The sequence below is a fragment of the Rhinatrema bivittatum genome, chromosome 9 (genome assembly GCF_901001135.1).
Source record: "Rhinatrema bivittatum chromosome 9, aRhiBiv1.1, whole genome shotgun sequence".
NCBI lineage: Eukaryota > Metazoa > Chordata > Amphibia > Gymnophiona > Rhinatrematidae > Rhinatrema > Rhinatrema bivittatum.
The window spans coordinates 248,968,054-248,989,259 of record NC_042623.1 but is presented as its reverse complement, the minus strand read 5'-3'; the positions used below and the strand labels follow the sequence as shown (position 1 = coordinate 248,989,259).

General features: G+C 48.3%; 1 protein-coding gene across 10 annotated transcripts in view; it reads left to right on the top strand.

Annotated features, from left to right (window-relative positions):
- The window catches only part of NLGN1 (neuroligin 1), a 1,028,777-nt gene that overhangs the window by 101,307 nt on the left and 906,264 nt on the right, over positions 1-21,206 (top strand). For 7 of the 10 annotated variants that reach the window (XM_029617256.1, XM_029617255.1, XM_029617254.1 and 4 more), the window contains exon 1: positions 18,500-19,120. The exons of 1 other annotated variant lie outside the window; for it this stretch is intronic. The gene's annotated coding sequence lies outside the window, so the exon portion shown is untranslated. Of the gene's footprint in view, positions 1-18,499; positions 19,121-20,421; positions 20,640-20,709; positions 20,929-21,206 lie in introns of those variants that run through there. 2 more of the 10 variants (XM_029617247.1, XM_029617249.1) reach the window with 2 other exon arrangements.

Below are 21,206 nucleotides of genomic sequence, written 5' to 3'. Positions count from 1 at the left end.
CTTGGAACTACAAGTATTTTTTTTTTTTATTATTATTAGACAAACTGATGACTTTTTAATTGAACCAGGAATTGATCCTTCTGATAATGACAAATTTGCAATTTTAGTTACATAAGGTGACATCTCCTCTCAGATCTTTAATAAATCTACAGAGATAGGGTTTAGCATACAGTGGGGCGGATTTTAATAGGGTTACACACATAAGTTACGCACGTAACCCTTAAAAAAAAAACCTGCGCGCACCAAGCCTATTTTGCAAAGTCTCGGCGGCGTGCGCCAGACCCAGATCGCCCCGGGGCTTGCAAAAAGGGGCGGGGTGTGGGCAGTCCAGGGGCGGAGCGGGGCGTGGCCTGATCCTCCACTCTGTGCCCGGGATCACAGGCCGGCCGTCGGTCAGCGCGCATAACTTCTTCAACAAAGGTAAGGGGGGGTTCTAGGTAGGGCTGGGGGGCAGGTTAGGGAGGGGAAAGGTGGAGGGGGGCCGGAAGGAAAGTTCCCTCCGAGGCAGGCTACGCGGCTCGGTGCGCCCAAGTTGCACAATTGTGCACCCCCTTGCGCGTGCCGACCCTAGATTTTATAACATGTGCGCGGCTGCGCGCACATGTTATAAAATTGGGTGTAGATTTGTTTGTGCCGGGTTGCGCGAACAAATCTGTGCCCGCGCACAGGTTTTAAAATCTGCCCCAGTATGATGAATTAAGTTTGGACATGACTTGTTGGACCTCTAAACATTATACCATGGCAAAAGTCTCCCGGAAAATAACCAGCTAAGAGGATCTGATCGGGAAATCTCATATAGATTGAAATGTAAATTAGGAATGGTGTATTTGCCATCATAATTTAGGTGGAGTGCAGTCTGCCACATTTTCACGGTGAACCTAATGTTCTCAAATCAGTGCAGGATTTGGTTTGTACATTTTGAGGCAATTTATTATCCAAGAGTGTAGGATGCTATTAAAGACTTTCTTATAGTCAATCCATGCTCTACTGAGGTGTTGACAGATTATACAACTGGTCATAATGGCATTATTCAGCATCAACTGGTCTTTGGTTCCATATGCTTCTCTTTTGCAACCCTTCTGTTCTGTTACCACATTATGATTAAAATCAATGTGGTCATACACTGTATTCTATCTGCATCTATTGTAGTGAACAGACCTGGAAATTCTTTTGACAAGGGAAATGTCAGAATATCTGGCCATGTCTTAAGAATAGAAATGTCGTACAAGTAAATTTCTACAAATTCAAATTAGTCACCTTTTGCCTGAAGAGCTTTGTATTTTGCTGTAGGGACATGTGATAATTCCTTGCTAAGAAGATTTTTTACCGACACTAAGAGTACCGTATTGGAAAGAGTAATACATTGGTGAGATTGCTAAAACATTGTGGTCTCCTATTATGAATCTACTTGCATTTCCTAAATACAGTCTCCTCTGCATTCGTGTGTCTATATCTATACTTTTTGCCCAGAATCCACATCTGATGATAAATGGTTATAGATTTCTTTTTTTATTGGATCGGTTTGGATGGTAAGAAAAATTCTCATTCTCTCCAATACCATCCATCAAATGTACGTCTGATACCAACCAATTACAATATGTGGAACTCTTTAAGCTTGCCTGATATCAAGAAGTGCAGAAAAGGCATGAGAGAGGCTGTTGCTCTTCAAAAGCTTTAAACTGGAGCGCTCATTTTCTTTTATGAAAGTTATATAAAGTCTTTTAAAAGCATATATATATATATATATATATATATATATATATACATATATATTAGAAAAATTCCTCTAAAAAAAAAAAAGAGGCCTTTGGGTTCCTTGACAATTTCTGCTTTATAACTTTCAGGTCATATCTGCTTAGTCTAGTAGTGGTGGTTACAAAGCACTTTGTTATACTGCACAGTAAAGCATATGGGGATGTTCTAGATGATTCTTTCAGGAGCAGATGACGTCAGAAAATATCAGTAGGGGTGGCTTTGCCTGATAATAGCTCCTGAAGGAATTGCCGTACGTTTTGCATTGCATTACAGCAACTTTTATCAGCAGAGAGCCATTTTAAAGTGCTTCTCCTGAAATCTATATTTGATAGGAGAGATGAAGATTGGCATTACCATTCTAAGGCTTTTATGTGATGCTGTAAATCATCGTTGCATCAAGCTTTTAGAGGAACATTCCCTGCTGTTTTAGCTATTTTCAGTTTTCTAGCATTGTATAATTGGCACAAAGGCATGTATTTTTATTAACCTTTCACATGTCAAAATTACTGCTAGATAAAAATGTTGAGGCTTATTGTCAGGTTCAGTTCAGTTTATGGAGTATTTTGATGGTCGGCTATTAAGTTCTCTTTTTTTTTTTTTTTTTTGCTTTGGGATTCCAGCTCAATCAGAAGTCTGCGGTAATCCAACACGATAGGCCTTCCTCATTGCCAACTCTCTTGAGATTATTCCCCTATATTATATCCTTTCCCAACTCAGCCCAGTTTTCTCAACAATCCTTCACTTGGGAACCATTCACCAGGGCTCCCTCTGGAACCCCGGGTCCAAATCTAGCCATTGGGTGTCACCATTGCACTATAACTGGAACTCCCTCCCCTCAGGGACTCTGAGCGCTGCCTCTGCAGCACCCCAGCTCCAGCTGCTTTGGAGAGCAGACCTGACCCTGAAACTGAACCCAAATACTCCGCATGGATTGGCATGGCCCTGCCACTGAGCTGGTCCACTCAACCCTTCAGTTCTGGTCAAAGTAATATTGACTAGGGTGTGCATTATAGGGTTGACACTCAAAGACATTTGCCCAACTACTTTTGGAATTTGCCCTATAAATCCCAACATTTTAAATTGCCCTCCCCCCCCCCCTCTCCCCTGCCCCTGCTCGCCACCTAAATTTTGCAGGGCAAATTGTTTATGGAAGAAAAAGAGGCAGCACTGGGGACTCTGTCTGGGCACCTGGATTACCCAGGTAACTGACTGGGTAGATAGCAAAATTAAAGTTACCCAGATAGCTCTGTCCAGATAACTTTACGATAGGTATTTATTTAGCTGTCATGGTTTCATGCTAAAGCTATGTGGACAGCTTTGTCTGGTTAACCATATCCAGACACGGCTGGCTGAATATCAGCCACTATCTAAATTTCTATAAGCAGCCCTGATAATAGTGAACAAGCCGTTAAGCCCGTAACAACAGGCTACATTAATTTTTTTTTTCAATCTGTTTTCGGACACTGCACCCATCTATACTTCTTTTCCCTCACTCCTCCTTCCCCTCCCTCCTCATTCACCTCAGTCACTCATCCTCCTCCCCCTCCCCCTCATTCACCTCAGTCACTCATCCTCCTCCCCCTTGGTCACTCACCCCCCTTCCCTCCCCTGCCCCTACTCAAACTCCCTTCCCTTACTTTCACCTCCCCCCATTCTCCCTTCCCTTCCCTCATTCTCCCTCCCTCCCCTCACTCTCACCTCCCCCCTCGTTCTCCCTCCCCTCACTCTCACTTCCCCCCCTCATTCTCCCCTCTCACTCCCTCCCCTCTCATTCTCCCTCCCCCTTCATACTCCCTCCCCTCACCTCCCCCTCATACTCCATCCCCTCATTCTCCCTCCCACTCCCCTTCCCTCACTCTCACCTCCCCCCTCATTCTACCTCCCACTCCCTCCCCTTCCCTCAGTCACTTCCCACCCTCACTCTCATCCCCACCCCCTTCCCTCTCCCTCTTGTGCTCTTCAGTGCGGCCCGCTCACGGAGACGGGAGGTCTCCTGGGATCCCTCCCCAGCGCACACCTCAGCTGCTCCTTCCCGCCTTTCCTCCTGATATCGCTGCCGCTCCTCCCACCTATTGTAGCTCGGCCCGCCCAATATCGTCGCCGCCGCTCTGCCGCAGCTGCTCCTCCCAGGGTCATCTTAGCTCCGCTCTGACCGACGTGCTCTCCCGCCGACGCATGCGCAGTAGAGCTGCTCTCTACTGCGTATTTGCGGGCTGTCGGTCAGAGCCCATTTATAAGGTAGATATGTGATTGGAATAATAGCAGCCTGGATGCAATATTCTGTTTTGTCTGCTGTTTTCCTCTTTTAACTTGTATTTTGTGTTAATGTATTTTATATTACTGTTTTAGGATGATGATTTGTTATAGGTGGAATATAAATATATTAAATAATAAAATAAAAAATAAGCTGAATAGTGACTTACATAGAAATGAAGGTAGAAAAGGACCAAATGGTCCATCCAAACTACCAGTGAGCTTCTTAAGGTAGTAATTGCCACTCTATGCAGGTTACTCCCATGTTTCTCTTAAGGGTAGTAACTGTGCAGTTATCCCCAAGTCTTATGATACCCAGAAAAACTGCAGCTAGCAACATATTTTACTGGGTGATGTGCTTTTTTGAGAATTCAGACAGTGCTGCTTGACATCCTTTGCTTATAGACTTGGTCGTAGAAGCAGCCCTGTGCTTTTCCCGTTATGCCTGCAATTCAGTACCCAGTGCTCTTCCTACTCTAATGCTAGGTAGACGTTGATCAAAGATTAAACATTGCAACAGGGGTCATCCCAGTGGCAGTGCTGTATTCAGAGGACCTGGGTTCGATTTCAGGTCAGGTCTTCTGCTCCCCAGCTGAGCTGGGGATGCTGAGGAGGCAGCGTTCACAGTCCTTTGGGCTGGCAGTGATGGGAGGCCTGGTCATCACACAAAGGTGACACCCAGTGCTGGATTTAGGTTCCAGAATTGCAGGATTCCAGAAGGAGCCCTTGTGGGTGGCCCCTGATTAAGCACAGTCACTGCAATGATTGGGGTGAAGTGATGGGGGGGGGGGGGGGTGGAGGAGACAAAAATCCCAGGAAGTTGCCAATGAAGGGATGAGACACTTTACCCAACAGAGGCTGGTTCCAACGGAACTGGGAACCCAAAGGAGCAGGAGGAAATTATCTGGCCAAAAAGAAAAATGTTGTAGCAAAGTTTAGGAGATTTGGCAATGTGAAAAAAAGTTTGATTGGGAAATATTTTCAATTGTCCAATTTCAAATGTGAGCTAACAGGACTTGAACCCCGGATATCCAGAAGGAAAAGATTAGTCTGTTCTGAGCTAATCACTGAAGATAGTTTAAACTTCTCAGTTCTTCATGCTTTGTCTTATTTATTTTCAGTGTATGAGGACCACTGAGTAGTGGTCTTTGGGATATATTTAGTGGCAAGGAATTCAGAACCTGTACAGCTTTTAATTGATAGTTCATCAATAACCTTAGCATTATATAACGTTAATATTTTGAGAGTTCATATTTATTTCCATGATACAATATATTCCTTGGAAATTAAAAAAGTATGGCATATACTTTTAGAAATTGATGTATAAACTATGAATTGTATGGTTACTTTTCAATAATAAGTACAACATACAGGGAGGTATGCCTAGAGTGGTCCATTCAGAAACCAAAAGAATATTTGTATCTGAATATTCAGTCTGAATGAAAGATGGTCATACTGTCAAAATAATCATAAGATGTTGATTATTTCAATGAAAACACTTCTTAAAAGCTTACCAGTCTCAACATGAAAAAAACAACAACTTTGAAATGCAAGATCAAGCATCTTATAGTAACAGTAATGATGGCAGAAAAGGACCAAAATGGTCCATCCAGTCTGCCCAGCAAGCTTCTTATTGTAGTGTCTAGGGGTGTGCATTTGTTTCCAATGTATTGGTAATCCGCAACATATAGGGCCATATTTGTTGTATTCGTGGGGAAGCGAAACATATCGCGATTCCCCACGAATACAACAAATCTTCGCAGAATTATTCAGCAGTCTAAAGGAGCGAATTTAAACAAACCCCCACCCTCCTGACCCGCCCAAGACTTACCAAAACTCCCTGGTGGTCCAGCAGGGTGTCCAGGAGCCATCTCCTGCACGCACGCCCTCGGCTGCCAGTATTCAAAATGGCGCCGGTAGCCCCTGAGACATAGTGAGGGCAAAGGCTATCGGTGCCATTTTGAATACTGGCAGCCGACGGCCCGAGTGCAAGAGGTCGCTCCCGGACCCCTGCTGGACCACCAGGGACTTTTGGCAAGTCTTGTGGGGGTCAGGAGAGTGGGGGGTTGTAGTTAATTCAATTTTAGCCGGGAAACGAATAAGAGTGAACGCATGAACGTATTGGGGGGCCCCCTTTCCGAATGCAACGTATCTGCCCCCCGACGAATATGAATCCCGAATGCAACGTATGGCGTCCCTCTGCACACCCCTAATAGTGTCTGCCATGCTGTGCAGGTTACCCCCATGTTTCTCTTTCACTGGGTGATGAGCCTTCTTGAAAATTCAGACAGTGCTGCTTGACGTGCTTTGTTTACGGACTTGACCGTAGAAGCCGTCCCGTGCTTTCCCCCTTATGTCTGCGTATCAGTACCCCAGACTGTAGAAGTCGGGAGCCTGTGTTGGTTGTTGTCTGAATCCAATACCTCTTTCCCACCCCCACTGTCAAAGCGGAGAGTAATGTTGCAGTTATCATGCATTACGAAGGTGATCCGGAAAGGATACATTCTTAGCTGTTAATGGTGTTTCTTGGAGCTCTCCTATAATAACCCAGGCTGAAGGGTGCTCTCCTTTCAGGAAGAGACAGAAAGCACATTTTAGAACTGGTGACATCACCAGCCCTGGGACCTCAGGTCAGATGTTTCCAAAGGTCCTGAGAAGAACTGCCTTTCTGGGTCAGACCAAGGGTCCATCAAACCCAGTATCCTGTTCTAACAGTGGCCAATCCAGGTCACAGGTAGCTGGCAGGATCCTAAATAGATAGATTTCATGCTGCTTACGCTCAAGGATAAGCAGTGAATTTCCGATAGTCTATCTGGTTAATAAGTTTATGGATTTTTCCTCCAGGAATTTGTCTAAATCTTTTTTAATCTCAGTTGTTTATTAATGTGCACCCCTGCCCACAGTGGTAGGGCCACCATTGTTTCCCTCGTCACAACAGTCAAACACTAATTTTTTAAAGACATTTGTCTATAAGCTTTGTGGGGAACCATGGAAAGTCTATAAGGCTGATGTATTAATCTGCTGTGGATTACAGGCCTTGTTCACATGAGTTTTCTACCCACACAAACGAGCTGGGTAGAAAACGTGGGCACAAATCTAAGCTTGCAGGAGTGCCAAAAAAAGGTAACTGATGTGTAATTATCTTTTTTTGCAAAAACTGGCATGTGAAGATGTCTTTGCATGCTGAATTTTCGCTTGATTCTGAATGATCTGCTTTACATGATTTGGCATAACAGCAGCTAATTTAACTCAAAATTGTAGTAAACTTTCACACCTAGTGGACTAATTGCAAAAGCTTACTACTTGCAAAGGGGGCAATTTGCAAATATTTTCCCAAATGGGCCCTCTGCACGTATAAATGCACAAAGGCCCAATGCGCCTGCATTTTTGCATGTTTTTGCTTACGGGGAGGAACCGGTCTATGAAAACATTTGCAGCTTAGTGCACTGGCCTCATAGCAAGGCCGTTAGGGCAGTTAACAGATTAAAACCAAGTTGTAGATCTCCTGTAGCCATGTGGGATCTGAATGTGGTTTTGGGTATTCTGATGAGTCATTCATTTGAACCATTAGAGCCTGTTGCAGAAAATTGACTTAAAAGGTAACTTTTCTGATATCGATTATCGCAATAAGAAGACTAAACTGTGAGTTAGAGGTGTCATCGTGTGGGGAGCCTTATATCTGGTTCTTTAGCCAGACAAAGTGACATTGCCTCTTAGATGTTTGTTCCCTCTTTTCCAATAATTTCTCTGATCAAAATCACCCTGAGAAAGGTGGATAGACGAGGTGTATTGGTCTTAAGATATAACATCCTTCTGGTAATAGCTGAGAAGGTCATGTTCTTAGCCAAAGCGTTAATGAAGTTATAGGTTGCACTTGAATGGAAGGCTGCCCTAACACTAATGATGAGGACATCTTGAGCATTTTGAGTGCCAGATGAGATTTCTGATGCCAGTCTTCGAATCTACCTTTAACAACGTTCTAGCGGCATCCATAGAGACATTAGTGGCAGACACCTTATGGGCTGATCCAACAAAGTCCTTTCAGAGGTCCGTGTTTGCCTTTCTGTGTAAGAGGCAGTCCTACGACTTCAGAATCTGGGTATATCCGTCTTAGAGGCTGTGGTAAAACCAGCAGAAACTGATGGCTGGGTCTGGATAAAGCAGTGTGGCTGCAATGTTAATCCACTTGAATGTGAGAAAATAAAGGCCAATAAACAAAAAATAAATAATGTGATGCCTTTTTTTATTGGACTAACAACACATTTCTTGACTAGCTTTCAAGAGTTACATTCCATCAGGCCCAAACCAAAAAAAAGACCATGGACAATTTTATTACACTGCAATTCTTTAAATGGTGTTTTCCCATATTGATTTATATACTAGCAATAGAGATTTGTTTTTTAACCTTTTCACTCAAGGTCACAGTTGGATCTCCTTTAATTTTGGGCTTTGGTTTCTCATCTCATAGGTCCAGAGCAGATAAAACGTTTCTAAATTTTCTAAGTAGAATCATTTCACTACAGTATCTTTCCCGTTGCCTCTGAAGAGAGTTTTTCTTTGTCCTGCCTCTCCATGTCAAACATTTGAAAAGATGGCTTAAGACAACTGAACAACTGGAGGTTGGGGAGGGGGTTAGGCTTTCATCTGCCGAACAAGCAGAGTCTGTAGAGCAGGGCTTCCCAAACTTTTAGCCAATGTGACCCCATTTTAGTTAGCACGACCAAAACAAATGAGCAGGGGTGAGATCAGGGCCAGTACTAGCTTTTTTGCTGCCCTGTGCAAAAAATTACTAGGCTGAGATCTCTCCCCCCCCCCCCCGATTCATTCAGTGTCTGTCCCAGGCCCTGCAATCTATATTTTAAAAAAATGACATGCCCCTCCCCCCACCCCAGAACCATGGATAGGGAAGGGTATGAGGTACCCTAGACAAACCTTACAGCCTTGCACACACACCCCTCCACATCCTTTACAGACACACACAATTAAATTATGCATTTATAATACATTTTACATGCAAACGAACATTCAAAAGTACAGTCTGCCGAGGCAAAAATAACACTTACAACAACACATTTGCATGCACTCCGGTGGTGCCAACCAGAAAACTCTGCAAAAACGACCCTTGGAACTCCTATGGAGTTAGACTTTTTGTAATGCGTATTGGCATGCACTCGGCCTTCAGAAAGCCATGAACAATTAGCATTGAAATATAGTAAACCTCCCATACCAAAACAACCCTAACAACCTTATCTAGGAAAAGGCAACACTGCACACATTACACCAGGCCCTAGGATACCAATAAAACTCTTATTAGGAAATCAGGCTGCCATAGATCCCTACACAGGAATTACATGTTAGCAAAATACCTCACCTCGGTCATATATGCAGATCACAGACAGACCCTGACCAAATACAGAATAAAGAGATCAGAAAGTATAAACAGAAATGTGCTGAGAACTAAACTGGAATCCACAACAAGCCAGCCTCTACATGCAGAGCAACAATGGAAAAACAGAAACATTACCATTATTCATAAAAGGAATAAATAATAAAATCAAGAAATATAAAACAATCATAATAGTAAAATCATATTCATAAAAAAAATAAATATTTCAGTTATTGAATAGAACATACAAAATTTCCCAAACACCAAATAAAATATTTTAAAACATCTGATGAAGAAAAAATCTAATAATTAAAAATGGTCTAGTCCCCTCCCAAATTAAATATTTTGAAAGAGCATAATTATCAAATTACACCCAATAATTTAAACTAAGGATTTCAAAAATCTCCTGCTCTCCATACCTGTGACCTTCTGATTTCCACTCACCCTGAGACTGTCGTGGATTGGGGGAGGTACGGACGCCCAAATTTTATCTTCTCTCTCTCTCTCACATACACACACACACAAAATAAAACATTCATTCTCTCACACACACCCTCTCTCTAACATACACAGGCTCCCTCTCCCTCACAGCCTATCTGTGACACATGGGCTCTCACAGGCTCACAAACATACACACAGGCTCTCGCGTAGACACATTCTCAGGCACACAGGCTCTCACACAAACACACTCACACAGACACACACACACACACACACATAGGCTCTCAAACAGACATGCACACACAGGCTCTCAGACACACATTTGCTCTCGCTCACACACATACCCACATGGCCTCCTGATGTCTTCAGGCCGAGGTAGGATGAACTCCATCACCAGGGCTGGTGCAAGGTATCAGGTGCTAGGCAAAACTTCAGCCATGTGCCCTTCACCAACTCGGTCCCAGAATCCTCCACAGGCATCCTCACCCCATCTCATCACCCAGTTCTCACTCTTCCCCTCTCTTCATTCCCTACCTTACTGCTCTCCCACTCAATCCCCCCAATCCTCGCTCTTGCCCCACCCCCCAATCCAAAAACCTGATTTCCCATATCCATGCTTCTCTCCCAACTGGGGCCACTCTTCTCCCTCCCTTCTGCTCTCTCCCTCAATCCCACCCCCCCCACCCAATATGAGTCCCTGCTCTCCCTTCAATCTGCACTCTCCCACTTGATCCTTCTCCCTCCTCCCCTGTTCCTGCTCCTTACCTGCTTGAGTGTGCGCACGCAGCAGATAGCACAAGATTCTTTGTCGCATGCACACTCGAGGATTTCCTGCCTTCCCTTCCAGCCTCGGGTCACTTTAATGACGATGCTGCTTCTGCTGCGGCCCCTGCCCCCCGTGGCAGCATCGTCATTATTGGGAGCCCGAGGCTGGAATGGAAGGCAGGCTTTCACCAGCCCTGACCATCAGGGGCCTGCGGGCCTTCCTGATTGTGGGGGGGGGGAATAGAGCGGAAACAAAACACGGACCACTCCGACAACCGCTGGCGGCTTACTGCGTCTCTCTCCTCCTTCGGCTGCCGGCGGCCTTGCAGCCTCTCCTCCTGCTGCTGCCGGCTTTCCGCCTCCCCTGGGTATGCCGCCCCATGCGAATACAAACGATTGCAGCCAGGCAGGCCTGGTGTGATCTTCCAATAATCATTCCATGCTCCCACTCTTGCACTTCTTATCCCAACTCTCAACTTCCACCCTTTCCAGTAAATCCTCTCTCTCAACCTCTACTCTCGCTTTTATCCTCTATCCTTTCCAGAGGACTTCCTCTCTTAACCTCCTCCTCTCAAGCCCTGCTTCTCCAGCTGATCTCCTTTTACATTCTCCAGCTCTTCTCACCTCCTCAGACCATCCCCCCCCCTTTTCTCACCCCCTTCTACTAGATCCTTGGTTACCCCAAACCCTTCTTATAATCTCCACTGAGCCTCTGCATTCCCTACCTCCTCATTCTCTTCCCTATCCCTTATGTCCCAGCCTCATCTCCTCCCCTCCTACCCTTCCATCACAAACTCCCCAGCTTCTTACATTCTCCAGTCACTCTTCTGCCATTCACTCTTTCTCTCTCAGCCTCTACAGACAATCCCTCTAGCTGACCAACTCTCAAACTCCTCCTGCATCCTGATCCCACCATTCAAACATATCCTTCTCTAAATTTCCCCCGTCCAGAATCAGCAGCCACATTTTCCCTTGGGTTCTGGGCCAAAAGTGGACGGCAACTGGTGGGAAGCAAGGGCAGGGCTGACAGGGGCATCGTTTTTCTCTTGGATAAGTTCAGTGGCGGATGACATTAGAACAGCGGCGGCAAATCCTCACCAGCCCACGTCCACTCAGCCCTTCTCTCCCCTCATGGCTGGGTCCCCGGCCAGTTGGTGATCTTCAAGCTGCAGCAACATTTATACTGAAAGTCAGCACCGGGGGGGGGGGGGGGGGGCTATAAAACTAGTGCGGGCTCAGTCTCTCCTCAGGCAGGCCTTCCTTTTATACCGCCGACTCGTGCAAGGGCAGTGCCACTGCGGGGCCTGTGAGCGCGAGCCGGCTCGAGGGTCCGGTGCTGACTTCTTACTGCTAATGCTGCAGCTGGCACCTGAAGAGGGCCTGCTCTATGGGGCACGTGTGACTTCAGCTGCAGGTTTTGTGACCCCGAGCTTGGGAAGCGTTCTTATCTCACCCTTTCAGTTCCCCCCTTTCAGACCGGCTTCTCCCCAGCTCCCGCAAGCTTCTTTTCGGGACGCTGGCATTGTTCTCATCCATGTTTGACTTCTGCCTGCCTGCTCTTTGTACTTAGGCCCTCTGGGGCTGGTTTGGCGAATGGGAGCTGCTCCTCCGCTCTTAAATCCGCTGGTACACACCTCATGCAGCAGCCCCAGCCGAAACTGCAAAGTATAAAAGAGAGAACTCGCTCTGCTTCATTAACCTTTTCCTTAGGGCCTTCCATCTAGGATTCACTCTTTCGCACTTCATTATTATTACTATTATTCTTAAACTGATCATTTGGAGCAAATTTTGCCCTCTGAATCTCAGAGAAGGAAGTGTAACCCTGACTCTCCCAAAGCGAGAAGAGCACCCAATCGATGCTGGGGCGAAGTCATAATCTGTTCCACCTCTTTTTGGCGACTGGCGGATCCTTCATGAGGAGAAGGATAAACCTCTCCTGCACATAATGGCCCTATCCCTTAGTAGCACAGTAATGATGGCAGGATAAAGACCACACGGCCCATTCAGCCTGCCCAGGAAGCTGCGCATGGTTGTAACTGCGGCTCCGGTTACCCCCCCCTGCCCCCTCCTCGTCTGTATTTCCAGCCTCTAGCGATCTGCAGTGGTTATACCACGCCCTTCTGAATTCATTCCTCCTTAGATGAAATGTGAAGCTGTCCTGGGCAAACTAACAACGGGGTCCCAGGACCGGATTAAAGACTTCGGCAGCCATAAACAGGTTTGGAGGTTTGGGAGAGGGGGGAAAGTCCCTTTGTACACCCCTCCCCCACGCGTAAGAGTCCCGGAATATTAAAGGGAAGCCTCTTTCAAATGCACGGCGGGAGTAGGCTCCCTCTCTGCACATTTGCTTGGATATTTGTGGCCTTCAAAATTGCCTATGCTCCCTAAATCTGGGGCTGTGGGGGGGCTCCTCCTTTCCAAATACCTGGGATCCACTGTTTTGATCTTGAAATCTCCAGTTTTCTCCTCCTTTCCCCGTTCTACTTTGTGGGTGCCTCCTCAGTTGTCTGCTCTCTGTGGGCCCCGGTGTGAGCTGCGGCCGTGACAGAGCCGCGCTCGGCAGACCACGTGGTATCTCCTGGGCCGCGAATCCCCGGGCCGGTCTTCATCGGGAATTCGCCGCTGCAGCTGGGTATCCTCTGCCCTGAAATAATTGCCAGATTGACAAAAGAATCCCTCAGAGTGAGGGGCACTTGGTGGCTTGGAAAAAGCTCAGTTCTTTTGGGTAGAAAAGCTAGAAAAAGAAACTCCCTCCCAACAAAAGTCACACCCCGAGTACACGAAACCAGTGAGAAACCATCAGCCACTGAAGGTGAGTGGAAATGCACTGCACCAACATCAGGGAAGTGGAAGAAGCGGTTCCTATAACTTAGGCAGCCGGAAGCTCCCCCTTTTCACCCCACCCATCACCATTAAAGCCCGCCACCACACACCAGGTGTAGTTATTGGGCGCGAAATAGCGAGCGAAAAGGGCCTTACCTTTCCGCTCTGCCCGCCGTCCTCACGGAGTCGGCCCCCCGGTGACGCCCCCGACTCCTCCTCTTCCGGGGCCGACTCCTCCTCTTCCGGGGCCGACTCCTCCTCTTCCGGGGCCGACTCCGCCCCGATTTCAGTAGCGCAGGCCTGCGCTTAACAGCTTTGGAAAATGAGGCCCTTTGTTCGATGGTATCACAGGGCTGCAGCTTTCTTGCATGTTTACCTGTGTGACATTATGGGCCCCGAGCCGGTTCCCATTTTCTCCCCTGTGGAGCCCTCTCCTTCCTCTGCCACCCCGCAGCCTGCCATCCGGGACCAGCCCGCACCCCCCCCCCCCACCTTCCTCTGCCACCCTCCAGCCCGCCAGGCTGGGCGACAGCCATGCCTTCGGCTCTGCCGGCTGCTCGGCGTTTCTGATATCAACCTTGTCCCACTGCTTCATGCGCTCACTGACCTGGGTACCTGCCACAGTCTGAGGGCAATGAGGGGCTTGCCCCAGAGCCCCAACAAAGGCTGCACCCAATGTTTTCAGTATCTGCAGGCCCTTTGTACCTTACAGTATCATATTAAAAATGCCATTCCCAATGTCAGATAAATGCACCTCATCTGAGTGGAAGAGTCCAGCCGTGTCCAGAGCTACCAGCTTGTGCCGAATGGCGGCAACCACCCCCGGCCGAATAAAACCACTGACTTGTTTGTTGGCCTTCTCGGATCTGTCTACTGGTTTCCACGAACCCCCACTTTGGTCGAGGAATGCTGCTATACCAAACAAACCGTACCCCCCCCCCCCCCCACAGCCCCCCCCACAGCCAAGCCAGGTTCCTTATCAATGCCAGGGTGGGCATCCTGCCAAAATCATCGCCACCTAAAGTGAATGATCTCTACCGCGGGCCAGGCTCGCCGCTCCGGTAGCTGCGCAATCGCCGGCAAAAGCTGTGGCTACCGCATGCCACAGTGCCCATCCCACGCCACACGGACACCTCTGGATGCGAGCGTGAGGTGCTTCCCGTACACACGGCTCCCAAGCCCTGTTTTAGGCTCTTACTAGGAAGGAGGGTCCGACCGTCCACACAGTCACTCAGGCCGATACAGGACGGTGCGCTCAGCTGAGCGCACAGTTTAGCCCCCGTTTGGCCGCGCGTTCTTGACGCGCTATTATTACCCCTTATACTGTAAGGGGTAAGAGTGCGTCAAAAACGCGCGGCCAACCCCCCCTGAAACTAATTAGAACAAAAGAACATAAGAAAATGCCATACTGGGTCAGACCAAGGGTCCATCAAGCCCAGCATCCTGTTTCCAACAGTGGTCAATCCAGGCCATAAGAACCTGGCAATTACCCAAAAACTAAGTCTATTCCATGTAACCATTGCTAATGGCAGTGGCTATTCTCTAAGTGAACTTAATAGCAGGTAATGGACTTCTCCTCCAAGAACTTATCCAATCCTTTTTTAAACACAGCTATACTAACTGCACTAACCACATCCTCTGGCAACAAATTCCAGAGTTTAATTGTGCGTTGAGTAAAAAAGAACTTTCTCCGATTAGTTTTAAATGTGCCCCATGCTAACTTCATGGAGTGCCCCCTAGTCTTCTACTATCCGAAAGAGTAAATAACCGATTCACATCTACCCGTTCTAGACCTCTCATGATTTTAAACACCTCTATCATATCCCCCCTCAGTCGTCTCTTCTCCAAGCTGAAAAGTCCTAACCTCTTTAGTCTTTCCTCACAGGGGAGTTGTTCCATTCCCCTTATCATTTTGGTAGCCCTTCTCTGTACCTTCTCCATCGCAATTATATCTTTTTTGAGATGCGGCGACCAGAATTGTACACAGTATTCAAGGTGCGGTCTCACCATGGAGCGATACAGAGGCATTATGACATTTTCTGTCATAATGCAAATGTATGCTGATGTGCCTATTAGTTAGTACCCGCGATACAGAAAGTAAAATGCGCAGCCAAGCCGCACATTTTACTCTCAGAAATTAACGCCTGCCAGCTTTGTGCACCTTTCCATCCATTAATACCACGTTGCCCGCCAGTAAACCGGTGCCACCACTGTCGTTCCTTGCAGAAGTCACCAGTTCATCAATGCGCAGAGCCCCAAAAGAGCGCTAGGGAGAGGAGGCCGGATGGAAGGGGGTCTCTCCAAATGCAGACTGGCATCTTACTGGTGCCTCCTCCTAACGCTGGCACAGTATTTCATGCGAGACCGGGCACCTGCCATCCCAGCGGGGGTTTTTTGTTTGCCCAGCTCTTAAATAGTCTCTTGATGACAAAACTCCCGTAGGGGATCACCCCAGGCCAAAGTTTTTGTAGAAAAAAAAAAAAGTCAAAACCAGCCACCTGTATGACCTTTGGCCAAACCCCCATCTCTTAGCCCGCGTGATATAATCTGTGGCACCTGTCGCTGTTCCCACCCCTGCTCCCCTTAGGAAACCATCCCGAATCCTTGCTTGTACGCCTTCCATGTCGCCAGAGACACCGCTCTGCTTAGCAGGACCCATTTGCATCATCCCAAAGTGCCAGGGGGCCTCCGGTACCGGTGTGCCCCGCATGTCTGCTTCGGGAGCCAGCTGCCTGAAAAGAGGCCACTTAAAAGTGAGAGAGAGAGAGAGAGAGAGGGCATCAGCTAGGCTGTTTTTCTCCCGGCACAGGCCCAGCCCAGACAGTCCTCTTCAGATTTAAACAGCGCAGCACAAATTCCCGGAGTCATGTGGTAGTCCAGCCAGGCGCCTGCTTGTTGAGCACCTCCGCCACGCCCAGGTTGTTGCACCAGAGCGCCACGTCCTCTGGTTGGCCAATTTTGGGCCCCATTTGGTCAGAGCTACCACAGTCGGGGACCCTTCCAATAGGGCGAGGTGCTTAGTCACGCCTGGTTCAAGCCAGGGGTGGGTGGGGGGGGGGGGCCCAGCTCTTCCCCGTCCCCTGCCACACGCTCACCGTCTTGTTTGCCAGATGCCGTCGTACTACCCCCGGCCTGGCGCTCCCTCCTGTGGCGGCACAGGGGGCGCACTTCCGCCCCCTTCCCCGCTGTGTTTGCGGCGTCTTCTCCTGCGCTGGGGAAAGACATGAGGAGACTCTCCCGCCCCCGCTGGCTATCCCCTGCCTCTACCTGACCTTACCTGGGGAGGGGAGGGGGGTGGGAAACCCCTTTTCCTGGTATCCGTGTCTTGAATGTGGGTCAGGATGTCTGCCCACTCCTGATCGGGATTGCAGGCCCTGCATTTCCACCGTTTCTCATATGCTGCCTCGGAGGGGGGGTGCTACGGCTGTGACCCTGCTTGCCCCTTGCCATCAGCAAGACACAGGGGCCACGGGGGAGGGGGCGGGGGAGATGGACATGAGGTAGATTGTGGAACCCTGCTCCGTAGGACCATTTAGGTGCAATTCTAAATCCCGCTTCCCCATCCCCCCCACACCGGTGCCTCCCCAGTTTGCTGGCACAAGTGTGGCCCCCTAAAGACTGTGTGTGCTCCCATCCCTGGCAGCTGCCCACAGCACCGTATCCCTCATTCGTACAGCTCCCCCATGCAGGTGAGTGGTGCTAGGACCCAGATGGGTCTGGGGGGGGGGGGGGGGGTAGAGCTGGCTGCAGCTTCTGTTGTAAATGTGAGATGAGCCCTCCCTGGTTGTCTGAGCTGCAGGGTGCTGGGACACCAGAGGCAGCCACAGGTGTGTGGCAGGCGAAGGGGGCTGTGAGTAAACTTGCAGCCCAGGCTGCAGGGCTGGGGGTTGAGCCTGAGAAAGCAGGAGCAGGAGAGAGAGAGAGATGCTACAGTGGCAGATTGTAGGGCTGGATGCAAGCCTGCGGCGACAGGTGCCTCTGTCTAAGCTGTCCCGTACCGGGCGGGCCTGCGGGGAGCGGGGGGGGGGGGGAGGGTCAGAGAGACCAGCACACGTGGATGAAGGGCAGAGGGCAGACGCAGGGTGCTGGCAGGGGCAGACCATATGCTGGCCGAGGGGGAGGTAGCGGGCAGGGGGGGGACGGGACAACAAGGGAATCCCCCGAATAGGAGAGGGGGAAGGAGAGGCAGGGGCAGCCAAGGGAGGAGGACTGAACCGGCCGGGCTGCCACGTAGGGAAGGCCCTGGCTAACTGCGTGCAGCTTTTGCTCCGTGGCCAGCAGGAAAAGGAATAGAGAGCAAGTCACCTGGTTCGCTCCCTTTCATATCGCTTAGTTGTACAGACCCCAGACCTTTCCCCCCCCCCCTCCTCCTCCTCATCAGGTGGGCTACCGCACCTAGTTAACTTCACCTGCTCAAGCAAGCACTCTGGCCTGGGGGGGGAGGGGCTTCTTCTCCAAAATCCATACGGACACCGTTTTGGGGGGGGGGGGTGTGGTCACTTCTTACAAATGCAAGCAGAAATAAGCCATTGGATGTGGCATTTTTGCCACGTCCAGCCGGATGTACTATTTTTGCCACATCCGGCTGGACGTGGCAAAAAAATGGTACATTCCTATCCCTCTACTCCACCCTGGCTGAGGTGAGAGCCTGTCCATTTTATGATTTAGTCCTTTTGTCTACCATTCTGCCACTCTGATTGCTGGGAAAAAAAAAAAAAAAAAAAAGCCTTTACGTTTTTAGCAGAAGCTGCTGATTTAAAAAAGAAAGAAAAGGCTTTCCTTCTGGGGATTTTTTTTTTCTGCTGATAAGACACTGAAACAGCCAACGGGGCCCCGAGAAAGCAAGTTCAAAACAACAGATAGAACTCACTCACCAGCAAAGAAGTGAAAGGCATATTAATAGCCTCCTAGACCTCCCCGTGTTTACCCAGACTGATGTGTACGTGTCCTCCTTGCCCCAGACTGAAAGAAGAGCTGAAGCAGGAGGCCTGGAGAGAAGGGAACTCCCTTTCTGTGCCCCCATCACCAGTCTGGGGGGAGATGAAAGGTGGGGGGGGGGGGGGGGGGGGACGACTCCGCGCGGAAAGCGCTGCGCAGCAGCAGCTGCCGCCTCTGCCTCCTCCTCTCCGGCCAACCTGCTGCCGTGCCAGGCTCGTCTTCCTCAGCGGCGGCAGCGGTTGTAGTTCTCTCGGCTGCCGCTAGGCGCGTCTTTGTACCATTTTTCGTCGCTACGCCGAACTGAAATTCAAACCTGTTTTATTGGTGGTGGTGGGGGGGGGGCAAAAAAAAAAAAAAAAAAAGAAAAACCCAGGGTTCTCGGTGTGTTAGCAAGCGGCGCATCCAGGATCGAAAGAGGCTTTAAAAAAAGAAAAAAAATCAGTCGGTAATCTGCTGCCCTGAAATCACAGACGTGGACCTCGACAAGGAATCCTGAAGGCACATTTCAGCCCGCGGTATCTCTGTTGGATTAGCAGGCATTATTTGCTTGCAGCCGAGGAAATAACGTTTGAGCATTCGTATTTTTGCATGATTGTCGGATTTAAATGGAGGAAATTCAGCACCGATGATTCCGTATCATCAGATCCTTATCTTGGAATTGTCCCGGTGAATGAAACTTGAGTTACACATATTGAAGGAATAAAGTCAGGAAGACTGGAGAAATATTGCATTCCGTGATTGCAGGGCTGCTAGACACTGGTAAATACTTTGATGTTTTTTTTTACAGCATTACATATTCCATTGTGATATATAAACAGTATCTTTGATTCAGGGTCACGGTGAGGATTTCATGCATTTTTTTTCTCCCTCTAGGATCTTGGTTTCTAGCTCTATCCCATTTTTTTTTTTCCTTTTCTTTAGCTCCGTGAGGAAGGCGATTCTTGCGTTGGGAAATTAGCGCCTTAATAATTAGGGGAGCAAAAGTATTTTGGACGTCTGCCGATTGCTCAAGCTTTTGCTTCTTTAGAGTTTGGGTAGATTTTAAAATTGTCCCCGGTTCATGAAACTTCACCTTTGCAAGAGGGTGATATGGCATTGCTATGCTGCATGTGTTATGTAGAAATCCCATGTTAGAAGGCTGCACAGTGCATTAAAGGATTAAAAAGCCGAAATTACTGGCCAAAGCCAGTGCACAAGGAACCCTTGAGGTATAAATGACTGTTGCCAAAAAAGCGTTCTACAAAGTGCCAAGGGGCCCATGCATCTGTTACAGCTGCACTAATATATTGTTAAGGGGACTGCATGTCATTCTGTGGACATTTTTTTTTTCTCTCTCCTTTTTCGCACTTGCAGTAAGAGAAAATAATATGCCTCTCCCTAGCTGACTCGCTGGAAGGGGGAAGATTGCAGCTCGGTTTAGGACATTGAAAACTGCAGCTCATTTGCAAACGCATTAATTATGCCTCCTGCACGGTGGAAGGCTCAGGCTTTGTTTAATGCAATATTTTCCGACGCACAGAGAGCAGCAGAGTTTATGGGTGGGAAGCACGGTTTGGGGGTTTTGTTTTTTAGTTCAATCCTCTTTCCATTAGAAACGTCATCTTTTCTTCTGAAAGAAAAAGAGCCCTTAGCAGGTTTAATTAAAGGGAGTTAATATTAATTGATTGATGGTTCTAGCCGGAAGTTACCTTGATGCGAGACCGCATGCTTTCTGTGTAATCGGTGCACATAGTTTCTGGGGCGATTGTATTAAAAAAATGTTGTTTTGTTTTTTTTTAAATTTATTGAAGCACAATCTCTCCGTGACCCTGCATTACTCAGTGGCATGATCTCTGATTAATCCACTTTTGAAAAATCAAAGGCACTCACCATTTCCCCCCCCCCCCCATAGGCACAAAATGGGAGGGGGACCCCCTAGAGTACCCCCCCAGTCCTGGTTTTGATTTGTGAAGGGATGGTCCCTTTTAAGGGGCTCTGGCATGTAAAAATGCGTTGGGCATCGTCTGGACATAGGAACCCGTCATAAGCGCGGGCCAGTCCACTTTTTAGCCACGCTTCGTGCCCCTGGAGCCTTAAGCCTGCACCAGCACCGAGGGCAAAGTCGGAAAAGAAGGCTCAGAGCAAGCAGGTCAGGGCTGCTCCGGGGTTTGGCAGTGGCTGCAGGAGCAGCGTCTGCTCTAAAGCCATGGCTTCTTCTTCCTCCCCCTCCCCCGCTAGGTCCAAACGCAGCCCCTGGCACTGGGGCTGGTAAGTGGCAGGCAAGCTGGGCAGTGCCATGGTAAGATCCTGCAACCACCATTGCTCAGTCAAGAACCTTCCCTCTCTGCTCTTTTTTTTTTTTTTTTGGGAAACTTGCAAGCAGTTCGTGGGAGAAAGCAATGAAAGAACGGTTCAATGTATTTCGCATTAAAGGGCACGCCGAGTGCTAATTTATCTGAAGAAATGGCCCCCACTCTCTGGACGTGCCCTGTCAGAAACGATTAGGACGTGGCTGGGCGGAAGGCGAAGCCTTAGGATTATCACCAAATGTGGCTAAGTGGCAATATTTTGGCTGAAACACCTCTATTGTAAGTGATTAACTGAAGCAGCCTAGCGATCAAGTTATAGTCTTGTGCAAAACGCGTTAAGATAACACCATTTGGCAGAATTGAATAAGGAGGAAGAATTGGGGAGGGGAAAAAAAAAAAAAGCAGGTTTTTCTTCCAGGTTAGGCAGAACATTTCCAGACTGTTAAGATTCAGTGTCTTAACAGAGCAGGCAAGATTTGTTTTTATGGTGGAGCCTTTCTAGCTGTTAAGCTTCCAAATACACCAGAAGCAGATCATTATTTGAAAGTGCTACTAAG